Below are 21,134 nucleotides of genomic sequence, written 5' to 3'. Positions count from 1 at the left end.
GGTGATCTGGCAGGTGCTGGCCGTCCATCCGTCCGTCCGTCTTGGATCGAGTTTGAGGGAGGCCCGTTTTTTGTGTCGTACGGCACTGTGGAATCTAATCTTCCCCACTTGCTTTGTAGAGGAGGAACTCAGAATGCACATGAGAAAACAGACCATCACTTTAACTGAAGATTCATAGCAAAAAATGCTTCCTTGGTTGAAGAGTTGCTAGAGTGCATTAGCTTGAGACTGTGTTTTCCCTACAAGCCACCCATTGTCTGAACAGAGGTAGAGATAGCAAGGTACATTTGAAAGCTGATTATACAAGGTGCAGAGTATGCATTGGCCGGGAATCGAACCCGGGTCAACTGCTTGGCAAGCAGCTATTCTCTCCACTATACCACCAATGCCCTGACAGACCCTTATTTAGTCATCTATCAACTGTTTTTCTTGCAGGGCTATGACACACTCACTCTTACTCAGGAATCTTTCTATTTCTCCCTGAAATAAGAGAGAAGTCTAAAGCGTGAAACTTGTGCTTGCTTGGATTCATTCTCCAGATGCGCACAATTGCTTTCATCTAAGGCCAAAATGTTCACAACTTCAGTACAATGCACTGTGCCAATTAATTTGCCAGTTAGGATTGAGTTTACCACAGTCTTGCAACCTGTACCGTGTGCACTGCTTTCGGGTCCCTGATGTTTTAGTGGCTAGAATTCGGCGCTCTCACCGCCGCGGCCCGGGTTCGATTCCCGGTCAGGGAATGAGGGAACCAGGTTTTGGCACTGTTAGTAGCGTAAACCAAAGACATTTCTGCTGTTTTTTTCCAATGACATGACAAGAATGTCAATTTAATCGAGCCCTGTCACAAATTCAATAGGACGTTGGTTTGTAAGGAGTCATCCTATGCGCACCACTTGATTTGAAATAACACTTTACAGCCAGCAGATTTACTACTTCTCTTTAGAGAAGGGCTCGCTTAACTCTTTCCAGCAGCTCTAGGACCATTGTGGCTTTTAAAAACTAAAAGAATGATCAAGTTTTTCTGATACTTTGATGTGTAACATGGTGCTTAATAACATTTTGAGCAGCAAAGACAAATGCTATTTGTCATTAAATGACATGGGCATCCACGAATGATACGGAAAAAGAGAAATTTCATGGTCTATTGTCGGACAAAATGTTTTTGTCCGCGGACTTGGACCATTTGGTGATCTGGCAGGTGCTGGCCGTCCGTCCGTCTTGGATCGAGTTTGAGGGAGGCCCGTTTTTTGTGTCGTACGGCACTGTGGAATCTAATCTTCCCCACTTGCTTTGTAGAGGAGGAACTTAGAATGCACATGAGAAAACAGACCATCACTTTAACTGAAGAGTCATAGCAAGAAATGCTTCCTCGGTTGAAGAGTTGCTAGAGTGCATTAAGCTGGAGACTGTGTTTCCCCTACAAGCCACCCATATTCTGAGCAGAGGTAGAGATAGCAAGGTACATTTGAAAGCTGATTATACAAGGTGCAGAGTATGCATTGGCCGGGAATCGAACCCGGGTCAACTGCTTGGCAAGCAGCTATTCTCTCCACTATACCACCAATGCCCTGACAGACCCTTATTTAGTCATCTATCAACTGTTTTTCTTGCAGGGCTATGACACACTCACTCTTACTCAGGAATCTTTCTATTTCTCCCTGAAATAAGAGAGAAGTCTAAAGCGTGAAACTTGTGCTTGCTTGGATTCATTCTCCAGATGCGCACAATTGCTTTCATCTAAGGCTAAAATGTTCACAACTTCAGTACAATGCACTATGCCAATTAATTTGCCAGTCAGGAATGAGTTTACCACAGTCTTGCAACCTGTACCGTGTGCACTGCTTTCGGGTCCCTGATGGTCTAGTGGCTAGGATTCGGCGCTCTCACCGCCGCGGCCCGGGTTTGATTCCCGGTCAGGGAATGAGGGAACCAAGTTTTGGCACTGTGAGTAGCGTAAACCAAAGACATTTCTGCTGTTGTTTTCCAATGACATGACTAGAATGTCAATTTAATCGAGCCCTGTCACAAATTCAATAGGACGTTGGTTTGTAAGGAGTCATCCTATGCGCACCACTTGATTTGAAATAACACTTTACAGCCAGCAGATTTACTACTTCTCTTTAGAGAAGGGCTCGCTTAACTCTTTCCAGCAGCTCTAGGACCATTGTGGCTTTTAAAAACTAAAAGAATGATCAAGTTTTTCTGATACTTTGATGTGTAACATGGTGCTTAATAACATTTTGAGCAGCAAAGACAAATGCTATTTGTCATTAAATGACATGGGCATCCACGAATGATACGGAAAAAGAGAAATTTCATGGTCTATTGTCCATTTGGACCATTTGGTGATCTGGCAGGTGCTGGCCGTCCATCCGTCTTGGATCGAGTTTGAGGGAGGCCCGTTTTTTGTGTCGTACGGCACTGTGGAATCTAATCTTCCCCACTTGCTTTGTAGAGGAACTTAGAATGCACATGAGAAAACAGACCATCACTTTAACTGAAGAGTCATAGCAAGAAATGCTTCCTTGGTTGAAGAGTTGCTAGAGTGCATTAAGCTGGAGACTGTGTTTCCCCTACAAGCCACCCATATTCTGAGCAGAGGTAGAGATAGCAAGGTACATTTGAAAGCTGATTATACAAGGAGCAGAGAATGCATTGGCCGGGAATCGAACCCTGGTCAACTGCTTGGCAAGCAGCTATTCTCTCCACTATACCACCAATGCCCTGACAGACCCTTATTCAGTCATCTATCAACTGTTTTTCTTGCAGGGCTATGACACACTCACTCTTACTCAGGAATCTTTCTATTTCTCCCTGAAATAAGAGAGAAGTCTAAAGCGTGAAACTTGTGCTTGCTTGGATTCATTCTCCAGATGCGCACAATTGCTTTCATCTAAGGCCAAAATGTTCACAACTTCAGTACAATGCACTGTGCCAATTAATTTGCCAGTTAGGATTGAGTTTACCACAGTCTTGCAACCTGTACCGTGTGCACTGCTTTCGGGTCCCTGATGTTTTAGTGGCTAGAATTCGGCGCTCTCACCGCCGCGGCCCGGGTTCGATTCCCGGTCAGGGAATGAGGGAACCAGGTTTTGGCACTGTTAGTAGCGTAAACCAAAGACATTTCTGCTGTTTTTTTCCAATGACATGACAAGAATGTCAATTTAATCGAGCCCTGTCACAAATTCAATAGGACGTTGGTTTGTAAGGAGTCATCCTATGCGCACCACTTGATTTGAAATAACACTTTACAGCCAGCAGATTTACTACTTCTCTTTAGAGAAGGGCTCGCTTAACTCTTTCCAGCAGCTCTAGGACCATTGTGGCTTTTAAAAACTAAAAGAATGATCAAGTTTTTCTGATACTTTGATGTGTAACATGGTGCTTAATAACATTTTGAGCAGCAAAGACAAATGCTATTTGTCATTAAATGACATGGGCATCCACGAATGATACGGAAAAAGAGAAATTTCATGGTCTATTGTCGGACAAAATGTTTTTGTCCGCGGACTTGGACCATTTGGTGATCTGGCAGGTGCTGGCCGTCCGTCCGTCTTGGATCGAGTTTGAGGGAGGCCCGTTTTTTGTGTCGTACGGCACTGTGGAATCTAATCTTCCCCACTTGCTTTGTAGAGGAGGAACTTAGAATGCACATGAGAAAACAGACCATCACTTTAACTGAAGAGTCATAGCAAGAAATGCTTCCTTGGTTGAAGAGTTGCTAGAGTGCATTAAGCTGGAGACTGTGTTTCCCCTACAAGCCACCCATATTCTGAGCAGAGGTAGAGATAGCAAGGTACATTTGAAAGCTGATTATACAAGGTGCAGAGTATGCATTGGCCGGGAATCGAACCCGGGTCAACTGCTTGGCAAGCAGCTATTCTCTCCACTATACCACCAATGCCCTGACAGACCCTTATTTAGTCATCTATCAACTGTTTTTCTTGCAGGGCTATGACACACTCACTCTTACTCAGGAATCTTTCTATTTCTCCCTGAAATAAGAGAGAAGTCTAAAGCGTGAAACTTGTGCTTGCTTGGATTCATTCTCCAGATGCGCACAATTGCTTTCATCTAAGGCTAAAATGTTCACAACTTCAGTACAATGCACTATGCCAATTAATTTGCCAGTCAGGAATGAGTTTACCACAGTCTTGCAACCTGTACCGTGTGCACTGCTTTCGGGTCCCTGATGGTCTAGTGGCTAGGATTCGGCGCTCTCACCGCCGCGGCCCGGGTTTGATTCCCGGTCAGGGAATGAGGGAACCAAGTTTTGGCACTGTGAGTAGCGTAAACCAAAGACATTTCTGCTGTTGTTTTCCAATGACATGACTAGAATGTCAATTTAATCGAGCCCTGTCACAAATTCAATAGGACGTTGGTTTGTAAGGAGTCATCCTATGCGCACCACTTGATTTGAAATAACACTTTACAGCCAGCAGATTTACTACTTCTCTTTAGAGAAGGGCTCGCTTAACTCTTTCCAGCAGCTCTAGGACCATTGTGGCTTTTAAAAACTAAAAGAATGATCAAGTTTTTCTGATACTTTGATGTGTAACATGGTGCTTAATAACATTTTGAGCAGCAAAGACAAATGCTATTTGTCATTAAATGACATGGGCATCCACGAATGATACGGAAAAAGAGAAATTTCATGGTCTATTGTCCATTTGGTGATCTGGCAGGTGCTGGCCGTCCATCCGTCTTGGATCGAGTTTGAGGGAGGCCCGTTTTTTGTGTCGTACGGCACTGTGGAATCTAATCTTCCCCACTTGCTTTGTAGAGGAGGAACTTAGAATGCACATGAGAAAACAGACCATCACTTTAACTGAAGAGTCATAGCAAGAAATGCTTCCTTGGTTGAAGAGTTGCTAGAGTGCATTAAGCTGGAGACTGTGTTTCCCCTACAAGCCACCCATATTCTGAGCAGAGGTAGAGATAGCAAGGTACATTTGAAAGCTGATTATACAAGGTGCAGAGTATGCATTGGCCGGGAATCGAACCCGGGTCAACTGCTTGGCAAGCAGCTATTCTCTCCACTATACCACCAATGCCCTGACAGACCCTTATTTAGTCATCTATCAACTGTTTTTCTTGCAGGGCTATGACACACTCACTCTTACTCAGGAATCTTTCTATTTCTCCCTGAAATAAGAGAGAAGTCTAAAGCGTGAAACTTGTGCTTGCTTGGATTCATTCTCCAGATGCGCACAATTGCTTTCATCTAAGGCTAAAATGTTCACAACTTCAGTACAATGCACTATGCCAATTAATTTGCCAGTCAGGAATGAGTTTACCACAGTCTTGCAACCTGTACCGTGTGCACTGCTTTCGGGTCCCTGATGGTCTAGTGGCTAGGATTCGGCGCTCTCACCGCCGCGGCCCGGGTTTGATTCCCGGTCAGGGAATGAGGGAACCAAGTTTTGGCACTGTGAGTAGCGTAAACCAAAGACATTTCTGCTGTTGTTTTCCAATGACATGACTAGAATGTCAATTTAATCGAGCCCTGTCACAAATTCAATAGGACGTTGGTTTGTAAGGAGTCATCCTATGCGCACCACTTGATTTGAAATAACACTTTACAGCCAGCAGATTTACTACTTCTCTTTAGAGAAGGGCTCGCTTAACTCTTTCCAGCAGCTCTAGGACCATTGTGGCTTTTAAAAACTAAAAGAATGATCAAGTTTTTCTGATACTTTGATGTGTAACATGGTGCTTAATAACATTTTGAGCAGCAAAGACAAATGCTATTTGTCATTAAATGACATGGGCATCCACGAATGATACGGAAAAAGAGAAATTTCATGGTCTATTGTCCATTTGGACCATTTGGTGATCTGGCAGGTGCTGGCCGTCCATCCGTCTTGGATCGAGTTTGAGGGAGGCCCCTTTTTTGTGTCGTACGGCACTGTGGAATCTAATCTTCCCCACTTGCTTTGTAGAGGAACTTAGAATGCACATGAGAAAACAGACCATCACTTTAACTGAAGAGTCATAGCAAGAAATGCTTCCTTGGTTGAAGAGTTGCTAGAGTGCATTAAGCTGGAGACTGTGTTTCCCCTACAAGCCACCCATATTCTGAGCAGAGGTAGAGATAGCAAGGTACATTTGAAAGCTGATTATACAAGGAGCAGAGAATGCATTGGCCGGGAATCGAACCCGGGTCAACTGCTTGGCAAGCAGCTATTCTCTCCACTATACCACCAATGCCCTGACAGACCCTTATTCAGTCATCTATCAACTGTTTTTCTTGCAGGGCTATGACACACTCACTCTTACTCAGGAATCTTTCTATTTCTCCCTGAAATAAGAGAGAAGTCTAAAGCGTGAAACTTGTGCTTGCTTGGATTCATTCTCCAGATGCGCACAATTGCTTTCATCTAAGGCTAAAATGTTCACAACTTCAGTACAATGCACTATGCCAATTAATTTGCCAGTTAGGATTGAGTTTACCACAGTCTTGCAACCTGTACCGTGTGCACTGCTTTCGGGTCCCTGATGGTCTAGTGGCTAGGATTCGGCGCTCTCACCGCCGCGGCCGGGGTTCGATTCCCGGTCAGGGAATGAGGGAACCAGGTTTTGGCACTGTTAGTAGCGTAAACCAAAGACATTTCTGCTGTTTTTTTCCAATGACATGACAAGAATGTCAATTTAATCGAGCCCTGTCACAAATTCAATAGGACGTTGGTTTGTAAGGAGTCATCCTATGCGCACCACTTGATTTGAAATAACACTTTACAGCCAGCAGATTTACTACTTCTCTTTAGAGAAGGGCTCGCTTAACTCTTTCCAGCAGCTCTAGGACCATTGTGGCTTTTAAAAACTAAAAGAATGATCAAGTTTTTCTGATACTTTGATGTGTAACACGGTGCTTAATAACATTTTGAGCAGCAAAGACAAATGCTATTTGTCATTAAATGACATGGGCATCCACGAATGATACGGAAAAAGAGAAATTTCATGGTCTATTGTCGGACAAAATGTTTTTGTCCGCGGACTTGAACCATTTGGTGATCTGGCAGGTGCTGGCCGTCCATCCGTCCGTCCGTCTTGGATCGAGTTTGAGGGAGGCCCGTTTTTTGTGTCGTACGGCACTGTGGAATCTAATCTTCCCCACTTGCTTTGTAGAGGAGGAACTTAGAATGCACATGAGAAAACAGACCATCACTTTAACTGAAGAGTCATAGCAAAAAATGCTTCCTTGGTTGAAGAGTTGCTAGAGTGCATTAGCTTGAGACTGTGTTTTCCCTACAAGCCACCCATTGTCTGAACAGAGGTAGAGGTAGCAAGGTACATTTGAAAGCTGATTATACAAGGTGCAGAGTATGCATTGGCCGGGAATCGAACCCTGGTCAACTGCTTGGCAAGCAGCTATTCTCTCCACTATACCACCAATGCCCTGACAGACACTTATTTAGTCATCTATCAACTGTTTTTCTTGCAGGGCTATGACACACTCACTCTTACTCAGGAATCTTTCTATTTCTCCCTGAAATAAGAGAGAAGTCTAAAGCGTGAAACTTGTGCTTGCTTGGATTCATTCTCCAGATGCGCACAATTGCTTTCATCTAAGGCTAAAATGTTCACAACTTCAGTACAATGCACTGTGCCAATTAATTTGCCAGTTAGGATTGAGTTTACCACAGTCTTGCAACCTGTACCGTGTGCACTGCTTTCGGGTCCCTGATGGTCTAGTGGCTAGGATTCGGCGCTCTCACCGCCGCGGCCCGGGTTCGATTCCCGGTCAGGGAATGAGGGAACTAGGTTTTGGCACTGTTAGTAGCGTAAACCAAAGACATTTCTGCTGTTGTTTTCCAATGACATGACAAGAATGTCAATTTAATCGAGCCCTGTCAAAAATTCAATAGGACGTTGGTTTGTAAGGAGTCATCCTATGCGCACCACTTGATTTGAAATAACACTTTACAGCCAGCAGATTTACTACTTCTCTTTAGAGAAGGGCTCGCTTAACTCTTTCCAGCAGCTCTAGGACCATTGTGGCTTTTAAAAACTAAAAGAATGATCAAGTTTTTCTGATACTTTGATGTGTAACACGGTGCTTAATAACATTTTGATCAGCAAAGACAAATGCTATTTGTCATTAAATGACATGGGCATCCACGAATGATACGGAAAAAGAGAAATTTCATGGTCTATTGTCGGACAAAATGTTTTTGTCCGCGGACTTGGACCATTTGGTGATCTGGCAGGTGCTGGCCGTCCATCCGTCCGTCCGTCTTGGATCGAGTTTGAGGGAGGCCCGTTTTTTGTGTCGTACGGCACTGTGGAATCTAATCTTCCCCACTTGCTTTGTAGAGGAGGAACTTAGAATGCACATGAGAAAACAGACCATCACTTTAACTGAAGAGTCATAGCAAGAAATGCTTCCTTGGTTGAAGAGTTGCTAGAGTGCATTAAGCTGGAGACTGTGTTTCCCCTACAAGCCACCCATATTCTGAGCAGAGGTAGAGATAGCAAGGTACATTTGAAAGCTGATTATACAAGGTGCAGAGTATGCATTGGCCGGGAATCGAACCCGGGTCAACTGCTTGGCAAGCAGCTATTCTCTCCACTATACCACCAATGCCCTGACAGACCCTTATTTAGTCATCTATCAACTGTTTTTCTTGCAGGGCTATGACACACTCACTCTTACTCAGGAATCTTTCTATTTCTCCCTGAAATAAGAGAGAAGTCTAAAGCGTGAAACTTGTGCTTGCTTGGATTCATTCTCCAGATGCGCACAATTGCTTTCATCTAAGGCTAAAATGTTCACAACTTCAGTACAATGCACTGTGCCAATTAATTTGCCAGTCAGGAATGAGTTTACCACAGTCTTGCAACCTGTACCGTGTGCACTGCTTTCAGGTCCCTGATGGTCTAGTGGCTAGGATTCGGCGCTCTCACCGCCGCGGCCCGGGTTTGATTCCCGGTCAGGGAATGAGGGAACCAAGTTTTGGCACTGTGAGTAGCGTAAACCAAAGACATTTCTGCTGTTGTTTTCCAATGACATGACTAGAATGTCAATTTAATCGAGCCCTGTCACAAATTCAATAGGACGTTGGTTTGTAAGGAGTCATCCTATGCGCACCACTTGATTTGAAATAACACTTTACAGCCAGCAGATTTACTACTTCTCTTTAGAGAAGGGCTCGCTTAACTCTTTCCAGCAGCTCTAGGACCATTGTGGCTTTTAAAAACTAAAAGAATGATCAAGTTTTTCTGATACTTTGATGTGTAACATGGTGCTTAATAACATTTTGAGCAGCAAAGACAAATGCTATTTGTCATTAAATGACATGGGCATCCACGAATGATACGGAAAAAGAGAAATTTCATGGTCTATTGTCCATTTGGACCATTTGGACCATTTGGTGATCTGGCAGGTGCTGGCCGTCCGTCCGTCTTGGATCGAGTTTGAGGGAGGCCCGTTTTTTGTGTCGTACGGCACTGTGGAATCTAATCTTCCCCACTTGCTTTGTAGAGGAGGAACTTAGAATGCACATGAGAAAACAGACCATCACTTTAACTGAAGAGTCATAGCAAAAAATGCTTCCTTGGTTGAAGAGTTGCTAGAGTGCATTAGCTTGAGACTGTGTTTTCCCTACAAGCCACCCATTGTCTGAACAGAGGTAGAGGTAGCAAGGTACATTTGAAAGCTGATTATACAAGGTGCAGAGTATGCATTGGCCGGGAATCGAACCCTGGTCAACTGCTTGGCAAGCAGCTATTCTCTCCACTATACCACCAATGCCCTGACAGACACTTATTTAGTCATCTATCAACTGTTTTTCTTGCAGGGCTATGACACACTCACTCTTACTCAGGAATCTTTCTATTTCTCCCTGAAATAAGAGAGAAGTCTAAAGCGTGAAACTTGTGCTTGCTTGGATTCATTCTCCAGATGCGCACAATTGCTTTCATCTAAGGCTAAAATGTTCACAACTTCAGTACAATGCACTGTGCCAATTAATTTGCCAGTTAGGATTGAGTTTACCACAGTCTTGCAACCTGTACCGTGTGCACTGCTTTCGGGTCCCTGATGGTCTAGTGGCTAGGATTCGGCGCTCTCACCGCCGCAGCCCGGGTTCGATTCCCGGTCAGGGAATGAGGGAACTAGGTTTTGGCACTGTTAGTAGCGTAAACCAAAGACATTTCTGCTGTTGTTTTCCAATGACATGACAAGAATGTCAATTTAATCGAGCCCTGTCAAAAATTCAATAGGACGTTGGTTTGTAAGGAGTCATCCTATGCGCACCACTTGATTTGAAATAACACTTTACAGCCAGCAGATTTACTACTTCTCTTTAGAGAAGGGCTCGCTTAACTCTTTCCAGCAGCTCTAGGACCATTGTGGCTTTTAAAAACTAAAAGAATGATCAAGTTTTTCTGATACTTTGATGTGTAACACGGTGCTTAATAACATTTTGATCAGCAAAGACAAATGCTATTTGTCATTAAATGACATGGGCATCCACGAATGATACGGAAAAAGAGAAATTTCATGGTCTATTGTCGGACAAAATGTTTTTGTCCGCGGACTTGGACCATTTGGTGATCTGGCAGGTGCTGGCCGTCCATCCGTCCGTCCGTCTTGGATCGAGTTTGAGGGAGGCCCGTTTTTTGTGTCGTACGGCACTGTGGAATCTAATCTTCCCCACTTGCTTTGTAGAGGAGGAACTTAGAATGCACATGAGAAAACAGACCATCACTTTAACTGAAGAGTCATAGCAAGAAATGCTTCCTTGGTTGAAGAGTTGCTAGAGTGCATTAAGCTGGAGACTGTGTTTCCCCTACAAGCCACCCATATTCTGAGCAGAGGTAGAGATAGCAAGGTACATTTGAAAGCTGATTATACAAGGTGCAGAGTATGCATTGGCCGGGAATCGAACCCGGGTCAACTGCTTGGCAAGCAGCTATTCTCTCCACTATACCACCAATGCCCTGACAGACCCTTATTTAGTCATCTATCAACTGTTTTTCTTGCAGGGCTATGACACACTCACTCTTACTCAGGAATCTTTCTATTTCTCCCTGAAATAAGAGAGAAGTCTAAAGCGTGAAACTTGTGCTTGCTTGGATTCATTCTCCAGATGCGCACAATTGCTTTCATCTAAGGCTAAAATGTTCACAACTTCAGTACAATGCACTATGCCAATTAATTTGCCAGTCAGGAATGAGTTTACCACAGTCTTGCAACCTGTACCGTGTGCACTGCTTTCAGGTCCCTGATGGTCTAGTGGCTAGGATTCGGCGCTCTCACCGCCGCGGCCCGGGTTTGATTCCCGGTCAGGGAATGAGGGAACCAAGTTTTGGCACTGTGAGTAGCGTAAACCAAAGACATTTCTGCTGTTGTTTTCCAATGACATGACTAGAATGTCAATTTAATCGAGCCCTGTCACAAATTCAATAGGACGTTGGTTTGTAAGGAGTCATCCTATGCGCACCACTTGATTTGAAATAACACTTTACAGCCAGCAGATTTACTACTTCTCTTTAGAGAAGGGCTCGCTTAACTCTTTCCAGCAGCTCTAGGACCATTGTGGCTTTTAAAAACTAAAAGAATGATCAAGTTTTTCTGATACTTTGATGTGTAACATGGTGCTTAATAACATTTTGAGCAGCAAAGACAAATGCTATTTGTCATTAAATGACATGGGCATCCACGAATGATACGGAAAAAGAGAAATTTCATGGTCTATTGTCCATTTGGACCATTTGGTGATCTGGCAGGTGCTGGCCGTCCATCCGTCTTGGATCGAGTTTGAGGGAGGCCCGTTTTTTGTGTCGTACGGCACTGTGGAATCTAATCTTCCCCACTTGCTTTGTAGAGGAACTTAGAATGCACATGAGAAAACAGACCATCACTTTAACTGAAGAGTCATAGCAAGAAATGCTTCCTTGGTTGAAGAGTTGCTAGAGTGCATTAAGCTGGAGACTGTGTTTCCCCTACAAGCCACCCATATTCTGAGCAGAGGTAGAGATAGCAAGGTACATTTGAAAGCTGATTATACAAGGAGCAGAGAATGCATTGGCCGGGAATCGAACCCGGGTCAACTGCTTGGCAAGCAGCTATTCTCTCCACTATACCACCAATGCCCTGACAGACCCTTATTCAGTCATCTATCAACTGTTTTTCTTGCAGGGCTATGACACACTCACTCTTACTCAGGAATCTTTCTATTTCTCCCTGAAATAAGAGAGAAGTCTAAAGCGTGAAACTTGTGCTTGCTTGGATTCATTCTCCAGATGCGCACAATTGCTTTCATCTAAGGCTAAAATGTTCACAACTTCAGTACAATGCACTATGCCAATTAATTTGCCAGTTAGGATTGAGTTTACCACAGTCTTGCAACCTGTACCGTGTGCACTGCTTTCGGGTCCCTGATGGTCTAGTGGCTAGGATTCGGCGCTCTCACCGCCGCGGCCCGGGTTCGATTCCCGGTCAGGGAATGAGGGAACCAGGTTTTGGCACTGTTAGTAGCGTAAACCAAAGACATTTCTGCTGTTTTTTTCCAATGACATGACAAGAATGTCAATTTAATCGAGCCCTGTCACAAATTCAATAGGACGTTGGTTTGTAAGGAGTCATCCTATGCGCACCACTTGATTTGAAATAACACTTTACAGCCAGCAGATTTACTACTTCTCTTTAGAGAAGGGCTCGCTTAACTCTTTCCAGCAGCTCTAGGACCATTGTGGCTTTTAAAAACTAAAAGAATGATCAAGTTTTTCTGATACTTTGATGTGTAACACGGTGCTTAATAACATTTTGAGCAGCAAAGACAAATGCTATTTGTCATTAAATGACATGGGCATCCACGAATGATACGGAAAAAGAGAAATTTCATGGTCTATTGTCGGACAAAATGTTTTTGTCCGCGGACTTGAACCATTTGGTGATCTGGCAGGTGCTGGCCGTCCATCCGTCCGTCCGTCTTGGATCGAGTTTGAGGGAGGCCCGTTTTTTGTGTCGTACGGCACTGTGGAATCTAATCTTCCCCACTTGCTTTGTAGAGGAGGAACTTAGAATGCACATGAGAAAACAGACCATCACTTTAACTGAAGAGTCATAGCAAAAAATGCTTCCTTGGTTGAAGAGTTGCTAGAGTGCATTAGCTTGAGACTGTGTTTTCCCTACAAGCCACCCATTGTCTGAACAGAGGTAGAGGTAGCAAGGTACATTTGAAAGCTGATTATACAAGGTGCAGAGTATGCATTGGCCGGGAATCGAACCCTGGTCAACTGCTTGGCAAGCAGCTATTCTCTCCACTATACCACCAATGCCCTGACAGACACTTATTTAGTCATCTATCAACTGTTTTTCTTGCAGGGCTATGACACACTCACTCTTACTCAGGAATCTTTCTATTTCTCCCTGAAATAAGAGAGAAGTCTAAAGCGTGAAACTTGTGCTTGCTTGGATTCATTCTCCAAATGCGCACAATTGCTTTCATCTAAGGCTAAAATGTTCACAACTTCAGTACAATGCACTATGCCAATTAATTTGCCAGTCAGGAATGAGTTTACCACAGTCTTGCAACCTGTACCGTGTGCACTGCTTTCGGGTCCCTGATGGTCTAGTGGCTAGGATTCGGCGCTCTCACAGCCGCGGCCCGGGTTCGATTCCCGGTCAGGGAATGAGGGAACCAAGTTTTGGCACTGTGAGTAGCGTAAACCAAAGACATTTCTGCTGTTGTTTTCCAATGACATGACTAGAATGTCAATTTAATCGAGCCCTGTCACAAATTCAATAGGACGTTGGTTTGTAAGGAGTCATCCTATGCGCACCACTTGATTTGAAATAACACTTTACAGCCAGCAGATTTACTACTTCTCTTTAGAGAAGGGCTCGCTTAACTCTTTCCAGCAGCTCTAGGACCATTGTGGCTTTTAAAAACTAAAAGAATGATCAAGTTTTTCTGATACTTTGATGTGTAACACGGTGCTTAATAACATTTTGAGCAGCAAAGACAAATGCTATTTGTCATTAAATGATATGGGCATCCACGAATGATACGGAAAAAGAGAAATTTCATGGTCTATTGTCGGACAAAATGTTTTTGTCCGCGGACTTGAACCATTTGGTGATCTGGCAGGTGCTGGCCGTCCATCCGTCCGTCCGTCTTGGATCGAGTTTGAGGGAGGCCCGTTTTTTGTGTCGTACGGCACTGTGGAATCTACTCTTCCCCACTTGCTTTGTAGAGGAGGAACTCAGAATGCACATGAGAAAACAGACCATCACTTTAACTGAAGATTCATAGCAAAAAATGCTTCCTTGGTTGAAGAGTTGCTAGAGTGCATTAGCTTGAGACTGTGTTTTCCCTACAAGCCACCCATTGTCTGAACAGAGGTAGAGATAGCAAGGTACATTTGAAAGCTGATTATACAAGGAGCAGACAATGCATTGGCCGGGAATCGAACCCGGGTCAACTGCTTGGCAAGCAGCTATTCTCTCCACTATACCACCAATGCCCTGACAGACCCTTATTTAGTCATCTATCAACTGTTTTTCTTGCAGGGCTATGACACACTCACTCTTACTCAGGAATCTTTCTATTTCTCCCTGAAATAAGAGAGAAGTCTAAAGCATGAAACTTGTGCTTGCTTGGATTCATTCTCCAGATGCGCACAATTGCTTTCATCTAAGGCTAAAATGTTCACAACTTCAGTACAATGCACTGTGCCAATTAATTTGCCAGTTAGGATTGAGTTTACCACAGTCTTGCAACCTGTACCGTGTGCACTGCTTTCGGGTCCCTGATGTTTTAGTGGCTAGGATTCGGCGCTCTCACCGCCGCGGCCCGGGTTCGATTCCCGGTCAGGGAATGAGGGAACCAGGTTTTGGCACTGTTAGTAGCGTAAACCAAAGACATTTCTGCTGTTTTTTTCCAATGACATGACAAGAATGTCAATTTAATCGAGCCCTGTCACAAATTCAATAGGACGTTGGTTTGTAAGGAGTCATCCTATGCGCACCACTTGATTTGAAATAACACTTTACAGCCAGCAGATTTACTACTTCTCTTTAGAGAAGGGCTCGCTTAACTCTTTCCAGCAGCTCTAGGACCATTGTGGCTTTTAAAAACTAAAAGAATGATCAAGTTTTTCTGATACTTTGATGTGTAACACGGTGCTTAATAACATTTTGAGCAGCAAAGACAAATGCTATTTGTCATTAAATGACATGGGCATCCACGAATGATACGGAAAAAGAGAAATTTCATGGTCTATTGTCGGACAAAATGTTTTTGTCCGCGGACTTGAACCATTTGGTGATCTGGCAGGTGCTGGCCGTCCATCCGTCCATCCGTCTTGGATCGAGTTTGAGGGAGGCCCGTTTTTTGTGTCGTACGGCACTGTGGAATCTAATCTTCCCCACTTGCTTTGTAGAGGAACTTAGAATGCACATGAGAAAACAGACCATCACTTTAACTGAAGAGTCATAGCAAGAAATGCTTCCTTGGTTGAAGAGTTGCTAGAGTGCATTAAGCTGGAGACTGTGTTTCCCCTACAAGCCACCCATATTCTGAGCAGAGGTAGAGATAGCAAGGTACATTTGAAAGCTGATTATACAAGGAGCAGAGAATGCATTGGCCGGGAATCGAACCCGGGTCAACTGCTTGGCAAGCAGCTATTCTCTCCACTATACCACCAATGCCCTGACAGACCCTTATTTAGTCATCTATCAACTGTTTTTCTTGCAGGGCTATGACACACTCACTCTTACTCAGGAATCTTTCTATTTCTCCCTGAAATAAGAGAGAAGTCTAAAGCGTGAAACTTGTGCTTGCTTGGATTCATTCTCCAGATGCGCACAATTGCTTTCATCTAAGGCTAAAATGTTCACAACTTCAGTACAATGCACTATGCCAATTAATTTGCCAGTTAGGATTGAGTTTACCACAGTCTTGCAACCTGTACCGTGTGCACTGCTTTCGGGTCCCTGATGGTCTAGTGGCTAGGATTCGGCGCTCTCACCGCCGCGGCCCGGGTTCGATTCCCGGTCAGGGAATGAGGGAACCAGGTTTTGGCACTGTTAGTAGCGTAAACCAAAGACATTTCTGCTGTTTTTTTCCAATGACATGACAAGAATGTCAATTTAATCGAGCCCTGTCACAAATTCAATAGGACGTTGGTTTGTAAGGAGTCATCCTATGCGCACCACTTGATTTGAAATAACACTTTACAGCCAGCAGATTTACTACTTCTCTTTAGAGAAGGGCTCGCTTAACTCTTTCCAGCAGCTCTAGGACCATTGTGGCTTTTAAAAACTAAAAGAATGATCAAGTTTTTCTGATACTTTGATGTGTAACACGGTGCTTAATAACATTTTGAGCAGCAAAGACAAATGCTATTTGTCATTAAATGACATGGGCATCCACGAATGATACGGAAAAAGAGAAATTTCATGGTCTATTGTCGGACAAAATGTTTTTGTCCGCGGACTTGAACCATTTGGTGATCTGGCAGGTGCTGGCCGTCCATCCGTCCGTCCGTCTTGGATCGAGTTTGAGGGAGGCCCGTTTTTTGTGTCGTACGGCACTGTGGAATCTAATCTTCCCCACTTGCTTTGTAGAGGAGGAACTTAGAATGCACATGAGAAAACAGACCATCACTTTAACTGAAGAGTCATAGCAAAAAATGCTTCCTTGGTTGAAGAGTTGCTAGAGTGCATTAGCTTGAGACTGTGTTTTCCCTACAAGCCACCCATTGTCTGAACAGAGGTAGAGGTAGCAAGGTACATTTGAAAGCTGATTATACAAGGTGCAGAGTATGCATTGGCCGGGAATCGAACCCTGGTCAACTGCTTGGCAAGCAGCTATTCTCTCCACTATACCACCAATGCCCTGACAGACACTTATTTAGTCATCTATCAACTGTTTTTCTTGCAGGGCTATGACACACTCACTCTTACTCAGGAATCTTTCTATTTCTCCCTGAAATAAGAGAGAAGTCTAAAGCTTGAAACTTGTGCTTGCTTGGATTCATTCTCCAAATGCGCACAATTGCTTTCATCTAAGGCTAAAATGTTCACAACTTCAGTACAATGCACTATGCCAATTAATTTGCCAGTCAGGAATGAGTTTACCACAGTCTTGCAACCTGTACCGTGTGCACTGCTTTCGGGTCCCTGATGGTCTAGTGGCTAGGATTCGGCGCTCTCACAGCCGCGGCCCGGGTTCGATTCCCGGTCAGGGAATGAGGGAACCAAGTTTTGGCACTGTGAGTAGCGTAAACCAAAGACATTTCTGCTGTTGTTTTCCAATGACATGACTAGAATGTCAATTTAATCGAGCCCTGTCACAAATTCAATAGGACGTTGGTTTGTAAGGAGTCATCCTATGCGCACCACTTGATTTGAAATAACACTTTACAGCCAGCAGATTTACTACTTCTCTTTAGAGAAGGGCTCGCTTAACTCTTTCCAGCAGCTCTAGGACCATTGTGGCTTTTAAAAACTAAAAGAATGATCAAGTTTTTCTGATACTTTGATGTGTAACACGGTGCTTAATAACATTTTGAGCAGCAAAGACAAATGCTATTTGTCATTAAATGATATGGGCATCCACGAATGATACGGAAAAAGAGAAATTTCATGGTCTATTGTCGGACAAAATGTTTTTGTCCGCGGACTTGAACCATTTGGTGATCTGGCAGGTGCTGGCCGTCCATCCGTCCGTCCGTCTTGGATCGAGTTTGAGGGAGGCCCGTTTTTTGTGTCGTACGGCACTGTGGAATCTACTCTTCCCCACTTGCTTTGTAGAGGAGGAACTCAGAATGCACATGAGAAAACAGACCATCACTTTAACTGAAGATTCATAGCAAAAAATGCTTCCTTGGTTGAAGAGTTGCTAGAGTGCATTAGCTTGAGACTGTGTTTTCCCTACAAGCCACCCATTGTCTGAACAGAGGTAGAGATAGCAAGGTACATTTGAAAGCTGATTATACAAGGAGCAGACAATGCATTGGCCGGGAATCGAACCCGGGTCAACTGCTTGGCAAGCAGCTATTCTCTCCACTATACCACCAATGCCCTGACAGACCCTTATTTAGTCATCTATCAACTGTTTTTCTTGCAGGGCTATGACACACTCACTCTTACTCAGGAATCTTTCTATTTCTCCCTGAAATAAGAGAGAAGTCTAAAGCATGAAACTTGTGCTTGCTTGGATTCATTCTCCAGATGCGCACAATTGCTTTCATCTAAGGCTAAAATGTTCACAACTTCAGTACAATGCACTGTGCCAATTAATTTGCCAGTTAGGATTGAGTTTACCACAGTCTTGCAACCTGTACCGTGTGCACTGCTTTCGGGTCCCTGATGTTTTAGTGGCTAGGATTCGGCGCTCTCACCGCCGCGGCCCGGGTTCGATTCCCGGTCAGGGAATGAGGGAACCAGGTTTTGGCACTGTTAGTAGCGTAAACCAAAGACATTTCTGCTGTTTTTTTCCAATGACATGACAAGAATGTCAATTTAATCGAGCCCTGTCACAAATTCAATAGGACGTTGGTTTGTAAGGAGTCATCCTATGCGCACCACTTGATTTGAAATAACACTTTACAGCCAGCAGATTTACTACTTCTCTTTAGAGAAGGGCTCGCTTAACTCTTTCCAGCAGCTCTAGGACCATTGTGGCTTTTAAAAACTAAAAGAATGATCAAGTTTTTCTGATACTTTGATGTGTAACACGGTGCTTAATAACATTTTGAGCAGCAAAGACAAATGCTATTTGTCATTAAATGACATGGGCATCCACGAATGATACGGAAAAAGAGAAATTTCATGGTCTATTGTCGGACAAAATGTTTTTGTCCGCGGACTTGAACCATTTGGTGATCTGGCAGGTGCTGGCCGTCCATCCGTCCATCCGTCTTGGATCGAGTTTGAGGGAGGCCCGTTTTTTGTGTCGTACGGCACTGTGGAATCTAATCTTCCCCACTTGCTTTGTAGAGGAACTTAGAATGCACATGAGAAAACAGACCATCACTTTAACTGAAGAGTCATAGCAAGAAATGCTTCCTTGGTTGAAGAGTTGCTAGAGTGCATTAAGCTGGAGACTGTGTTTCCCCTACAAGCCACCCATATTCTGAGCAGAGGTAGAGATAGCAAGGTACATTTGAAAGCTGATTATACAAGGAGCAGAGAATGCATTGGCCGGGAATCGAACCCGGGTCAACTGCTTGGCAAGCAGCTATTCTCTCCACTATACCACCAATGCCCTGACAGACCCTTATTCAGTCATCTATCAACTGTTTTTCTTGCAGGGCTATGACACACTCACTCTTACTCAGGAATCTTTCTATTTCTCCCTGAAATAAGAGAGAAGTCTAAAGCGTGAAACTTGTGCTTGCTTGGATTCATTCTCCAGATGCGCACAATTGCTTTCATCTAAGGCTAAAATGTTCACAACTTCAGTACAATGCACTATGCCAATTAATTTGCCAGTAAGGATTGAGTTTACCACAGTCTTGCAACCTGTACCGTGTGCACTGCTTTCGGGTCCCTGATGGTCTAGTGGCTAGGATTCGGCGCTCTCACCGCCGCGGCCTGGGTTCGATTCCCGGTCAGGGAATGAGGGAACCAGGTTTTGGCACTGTTAGTAGCGTAAACCAAAGACATTTCTGCTGTTTTTTTCCAATGACATGACAAGAATGTCAATTTAATCGAGCCCTGTCACAAATTCAATAGGACGTTGGTTTGTAAGGAGTCATCCTATGCGCACCACTTGATTTGAAATAACACTTTACAGCCAGCAGATTTACTACTTCTCTTTAGAGAAGGGCTCGCTTAACTCTTTCCAGCAGCTCTAGGACCATTGTGGCTTTTAAAAACTAAAAGAATGATCAAGTTTTTCTGATACTTTGATGTGTAACACGGTGCTTAATAACATTTTGAGCAGCAAAGACAAATGCTATTTGTCATTAAATGACATGGGCATCCACGAATGATACGGAAAAAGAGAAATTTCATGGTCTATTGTCGGACAAAATGTTTTTGTCCGCGGACTTGAACCATTTGGTGATCTGGCAGGTGCTGGCCGTCCATCCGTCCGTCCGTCTTGGATCGAGTTTGAGGGAGGCCCGTTTTTTGTGTCGTACGGCACTGTGGAATCTAATCTTCCCCACTTGCTTTGTAGAGGAGGAACTTAGAATGCACATGAGAAAACAGACCATCACTTTAACTGAAGAGTCATAGCAAAAAATGCTTCCTTGGTTGAAGAGTTGCTAGAGTGCATTAGCTTGAGACTGTGTTTTCCCTACAAGCCACCCATTGTCTGAACAGAGGTAGAGGTAGCAAGGTACATTTGAAAGCTGATTATACAAGGTGCAGAGTATGCATTGGCCGGGAATCGAACCCTGGTCAACTGCTTGGCAAGCAGCTATTCTCTCCACTATACCACCAATGCCCTGACAGACACTTATTTAGTCATCTATCAACTGTTTTTCTTGCAGGGCTATGACACACTCACTCTTACTCAGGAATCTTTCTATTTCTCCCTGAAATAAGAGAGAAGTCTAAAGCGTGAAACTTGTGCTTGCTTGGATTCATTCTCCAGATGCGCACAATTGCTTTCATCTAAGGCTAAAATGTTCACAACTTCAGTACAATGCACTGTGCCAATTAATTTGCCAGTTAGGATTGAGTTTACCACAGTCTTGCAACCTGTACCGTGTGCACTGCTTTCGGGTCCCTGATGGTCTAGTGGCTAGGATTCGGCGCTCTCACCGCCGCGGCCCGGGTTCGATTCCCGGTCAGGGAATGAGGGAACTAGGTTTTGGCACTGTTAGTAGCGTAAACCAAAGACATTTCTGCTGTTGTTTTCCAATGACATGACAAGAATGTCAATTTAATCGAGCCCTGTCAAAAATTCAATAGGACGTTGGTTTGTAAGGAGTCATCCTATGCGCACCACTTGATTTGAAATAACACTTTACAGCCAGCAGATTTACTACTTCTCTTTAGAGAAGGGCTCGCTTAACTCTTTCCAGCAGCTCTAGGACCATTGTGGCTTTTAAAAACTAAAAGAATGATCAAGTTTTTCTGATACTTTGATGTGTAACACGGTGCTTAATAACATTTTGATCAGCAAAGACAAATGCTATTTGTCATTAAATGACATGGGCAT

General features: G+C 43.8%; 28 non-coding genes across 28 annotated transcripts; 16 read left to right on the top strand and 12 right to left on the bottom strand.

The window, feature by feature from the left end:
• Window positions 1-317: 317 nt before the first annotated feature.
• trnag-gcc (transfer RNA glycine (anticodon GCC)) lies at window positions 318-389 on the bottom strand. The gene has a single exon. It is a non-coding gene; the product is annotated as a tRNA-Gly (tRNA).
• Window positions 390-671: 282 nt separating this feature from the next.
• trnae-cuc (transfer RNA glutamic acid (anticodon CUC)) lies at window positions 672-743 on the top strand. The gene has a single exon. It is a non-coding gene; the product is annotated as a tRNA-Glu (tRNA).
• A 755-nt stretch (window positions 744-1,498) lies between these two features.
• trnag-gcc (transfer RNA glycine (anticodon GCC)) lies at window positions 1,499-1,570 on the bottom strand. Its single transcript has one exon. It is a non-coding gene; the product is annotated as a tRNA-Gly (tRNA).
• Window positions 1,571-1,852: 282 nt separating this feature from the next.
• Window positions 1,853-1,924, top strand: trnae-cuc (transfer RNA glutamic acid (anticodon CUC)). The gene has a single exon. It is a non-coding gene; the product is annotated as a tRNA-Glu (tRNA).
• Window positions 1,925-3,008: 1,084 nt separating this feature from the next.
• trnae-cuc (transfer RNA glutamic acid (anticodon CUC)) lies at window positions 3,009-3,080 on the top strand. Its single transcript has one exon. It is a non-coding gene; the product is annotated as a tRNA-Glu (tRNA).
• Window positions 3,081-3,835: 755 nt separating this feature from the next.
• On the bottom strand, window positions 3,836-3,907 carry trnag-gcc (transfer RNA glycine (anticodon GCC)). Its single transcript has one exon. It is a non-coding gene; the product is annotated as a tRNA-Gly (tRNA).
• Window positions 3,908-4,189: 282 nt separating this feature from the next.
• On the top strand, window positions 4,190-4,261 carry trnae-cuc (transfer RNA glutamic acid (anticodon CUC)). The gene has a single exon. It is a non-coding gene; the product is annotated as a tRNA-Glu (tRNA).
• Window positions 4,262-4,985: 724 nt separating this feature from the next.
• On the bottom strand, window positions 4,986-5,057 carry trnag-gcc (transfer RNA glycine (anticodon GCC)). Its single transcript has one exon. It is a non-coding gene; the product is annotated as a tRNA-Gly (tRNA).
• A 282-nt stretch (window positions 5,058-5,339) lies between these two features.
• Window positions 5,340-5,411, top strand: trnae-cuc (transfer RNA glutamic acid (anticodon CUC)). The gene has a single exon. It is a non-coding gene; the product is annotated as a tRNA-Glu (tRNA).
• A 730-nt stretch (window positions 5,412-6,141) lies between these two features.
• Window positions 6,142-6,213, bottom strand: trnag-gcc (transfer RNA glycine (anticodon GCC)). Its single transcript has one exon. It is a non-coding gene; the product is annotated as a tRNA-Gly (tRNA).
• Window positions 6,214-6,495: 282 nt separating this feature from the next.
• trnae-cuc (transfer RNA glutamic acid (anticodon CUC)) lies at window positions 6,496-6,567 on the top strand. The gene has a single exon. It is a non-coding gene; the product is annotated as a tRNA-Glu (tRNA).
• A 1,116-nt stretch (window positions 6,568-7,683) lies between these two features.
• trnae-cuc (transfer RNA glutamic acid (anticodon CUC)) lies at window positions 7,684-7,755 on the top strand. The gene has a single exon. It is a non-coding gene; the product is annotated as a tRNA-Glu (tRNA).
• Window positions 7,756-8,518: 763 nt separating this feature from the next.
• On the bottom strand, window positions 8,519-8,590 carry trnag-gcc (transfer RNA glycine (anticodon GCC)). The gene has a single exon. It is a non-coding gene; the product is annotated as a tRNA-Gly (tRNA).
• Window positions 8,591-8,872: 282 nt separating this feature from the next.
• Window positions 8,873-8,944, top strand: trnae-cuc (transfer RNA glutamic acid (anticodon CUC)). Its single transcript has one exon. It is a non-coding gene; the product is annotated as a tRNA-Glu (tRNA).
• A 1,095-nt stretch (window positions 8,945-10,039) lies between these two features.
• trnae-cuc (transfer RNA glutamic acid (anticodon CUC)) lies at window positions 10,040-10,111 on the top strand. Its single transcript has one exon. It is a non-coding gene; the product is annotated as a tRNA-Glu (tRNA).
• A 763-nt stretch (window positions 10,112-10,874) lies between these two features.
• Window positions 10,875-10,946, bottom strand: trnag-gcc (transfer RNA glycine (anticodon GCC)). Its single transcript has one exon. It is a non-coding gene; the product is annotated as a tRNA-Gly (tRNA).
• A 282-nt stretch (window positions 10,947-11,228) lies between these two features.
• Window positions 11,229-11,300, top strand: trnae-cuc (transfer RNA glutamic acid (anticodon CUC)). The gene has a single exon. It is a non-coding gene; the product is annotated as a tRNA-Glu (tRNA).
• Window positions 11,301-12,030: 730 nt separating this feature from the next.
• Window positions 12,031-12,102, bottom strand: trnag-gcc (transfer RNA glycine (anticodon GCC)). Its single transcript has one exon. It is a non-coding gene; the product is annotated as a tRNA-Gly (tRNA).
• A 282-nt stretch (window positions 12,103-12,384) lies between these two features.
• Window positions 12,385-12,456, top strand: trnae-cuc (transfer RNA glutamic acid (anticodon CUC)). Its single transcript has one exon. It is a non-coding gene; the product is annotated as a tRNA-Glu (tRNA).
• Window positions 12,457-13,572: 1,116 nt separating this feature from the next.
• On the top strand, window positions 13,573-13,644 carry trnae-cuc (transfer RNA glutamic acid (anticodon CUC)). The gene has a single exon. It is a non-coding gene; the product is annotated as a tRNA-Glu (tRNA).
• A 762-nt stretch (window positions 13,645-14,406) lies between these two features.
• On the bottom strand, window positions 14,407-14,478 carry trnag-gcc (transfer RNA glycine (anticodon GCC)). Its single transcript has one exon. It is a non-coding gene; the product is annotated as a tRNA-Gly (tRNA).
• A 1,114-nt stretch (window positions 14,479-15,592) lies between these two features.
• On the bottom strand, window positions 15,593-15,664 carry trnag-gcc (transfer RNA glycine (anticodon GCC)). The gene has a single exon. It is a non-coding gene; the product is annotated as a tRNA-Gly (tRNA).
• A 282-nt stretch (window positions 15,665-15,946) lies between these two features.
• On the top strand, window positions 15,947-16,018 carry trnae-cuc (transfer RNA glutamic acid (anticodon CUC)). Its single transcript has one exon. It is a non-coding gene; the product is annotated as a tRNA-Glu (tRNA).
• Window positions 16,019-17,134: 1,116 nt separating this feature from the next.
• On the top strand, window positions 17,135-17,206 carry trnae-cuc (transfer RNA glutamic acid (anticodon CUC)). Its single transcript has one exon. It is a non-coding gene; the product is annotated as a tRNA-Glu (tRNA).
• Window positions 17,207-17,968: 762 nt separating this feature from the next.
• On the bottom strand, window positions 17,969-18,040 carry trnag-gcc (transfer RNA glycine (anticodon GCC)). Its single transcript has one exon. It is a non-coding gene; the product is annotated as a tRNA-Gly (tRNA).
• Window positions 18,041-19,154: 1,114 nt separating this feature from the next.
• Window positions 19,155-19,226, bottom strand: trnag-gcc (transfer RNA glycine (anticodon GCC)). Its single transcript has one exon. It is a non-coding gene; the product is annotated as a tRNA-Gly (tRNA).
• A 282-nt stretch (window positions 19,227-19,508) lies between these two features.
• On the top strand, window positions 19,509-19,580 carry trnae-cuc (transfer RNA glutamic acid (anticodon CUC)). The gene has a single exon. It is a non-coding gene; the product is annotated as a tRNA-Glu (tRNA).
• A 1,116-nt stretch (window positions 19,581-20,696) lies between these two features.
• Window positions 20,697-20,768, top strand: trnae-cuc (transfer RNA glutamic acid (anticodon CUC)). The gene has a single exon. It is a non-coding gene; the product is annotated as a tRNA-Glu (tRNA).
• The last annotated feature ends 366 nt before the right edge of the window (window positions 20,769-21,134 follow it).

Source organism: Odontesthes bonariensis, chromosome 8 (genome assembly GCF_027942865.1).
Source record: "Odontesthes bonariensis isolate fOdoBon6 chromosome 8, fOdoBon6.hap1, whole genome shotgun sequence".
Lineage (NCBI taxonomy): Eukaryota > Metazoa > Chordata > Actinopteri > Atheriniformes > Atherinopsidae > Odontesthes > Odontesthes bonariensis.
The sequence above is the reverse complement of the archived record's forward strand: the minus strand, read 5'-3'. Positions and strand labels throughout refer to the sequence as shown.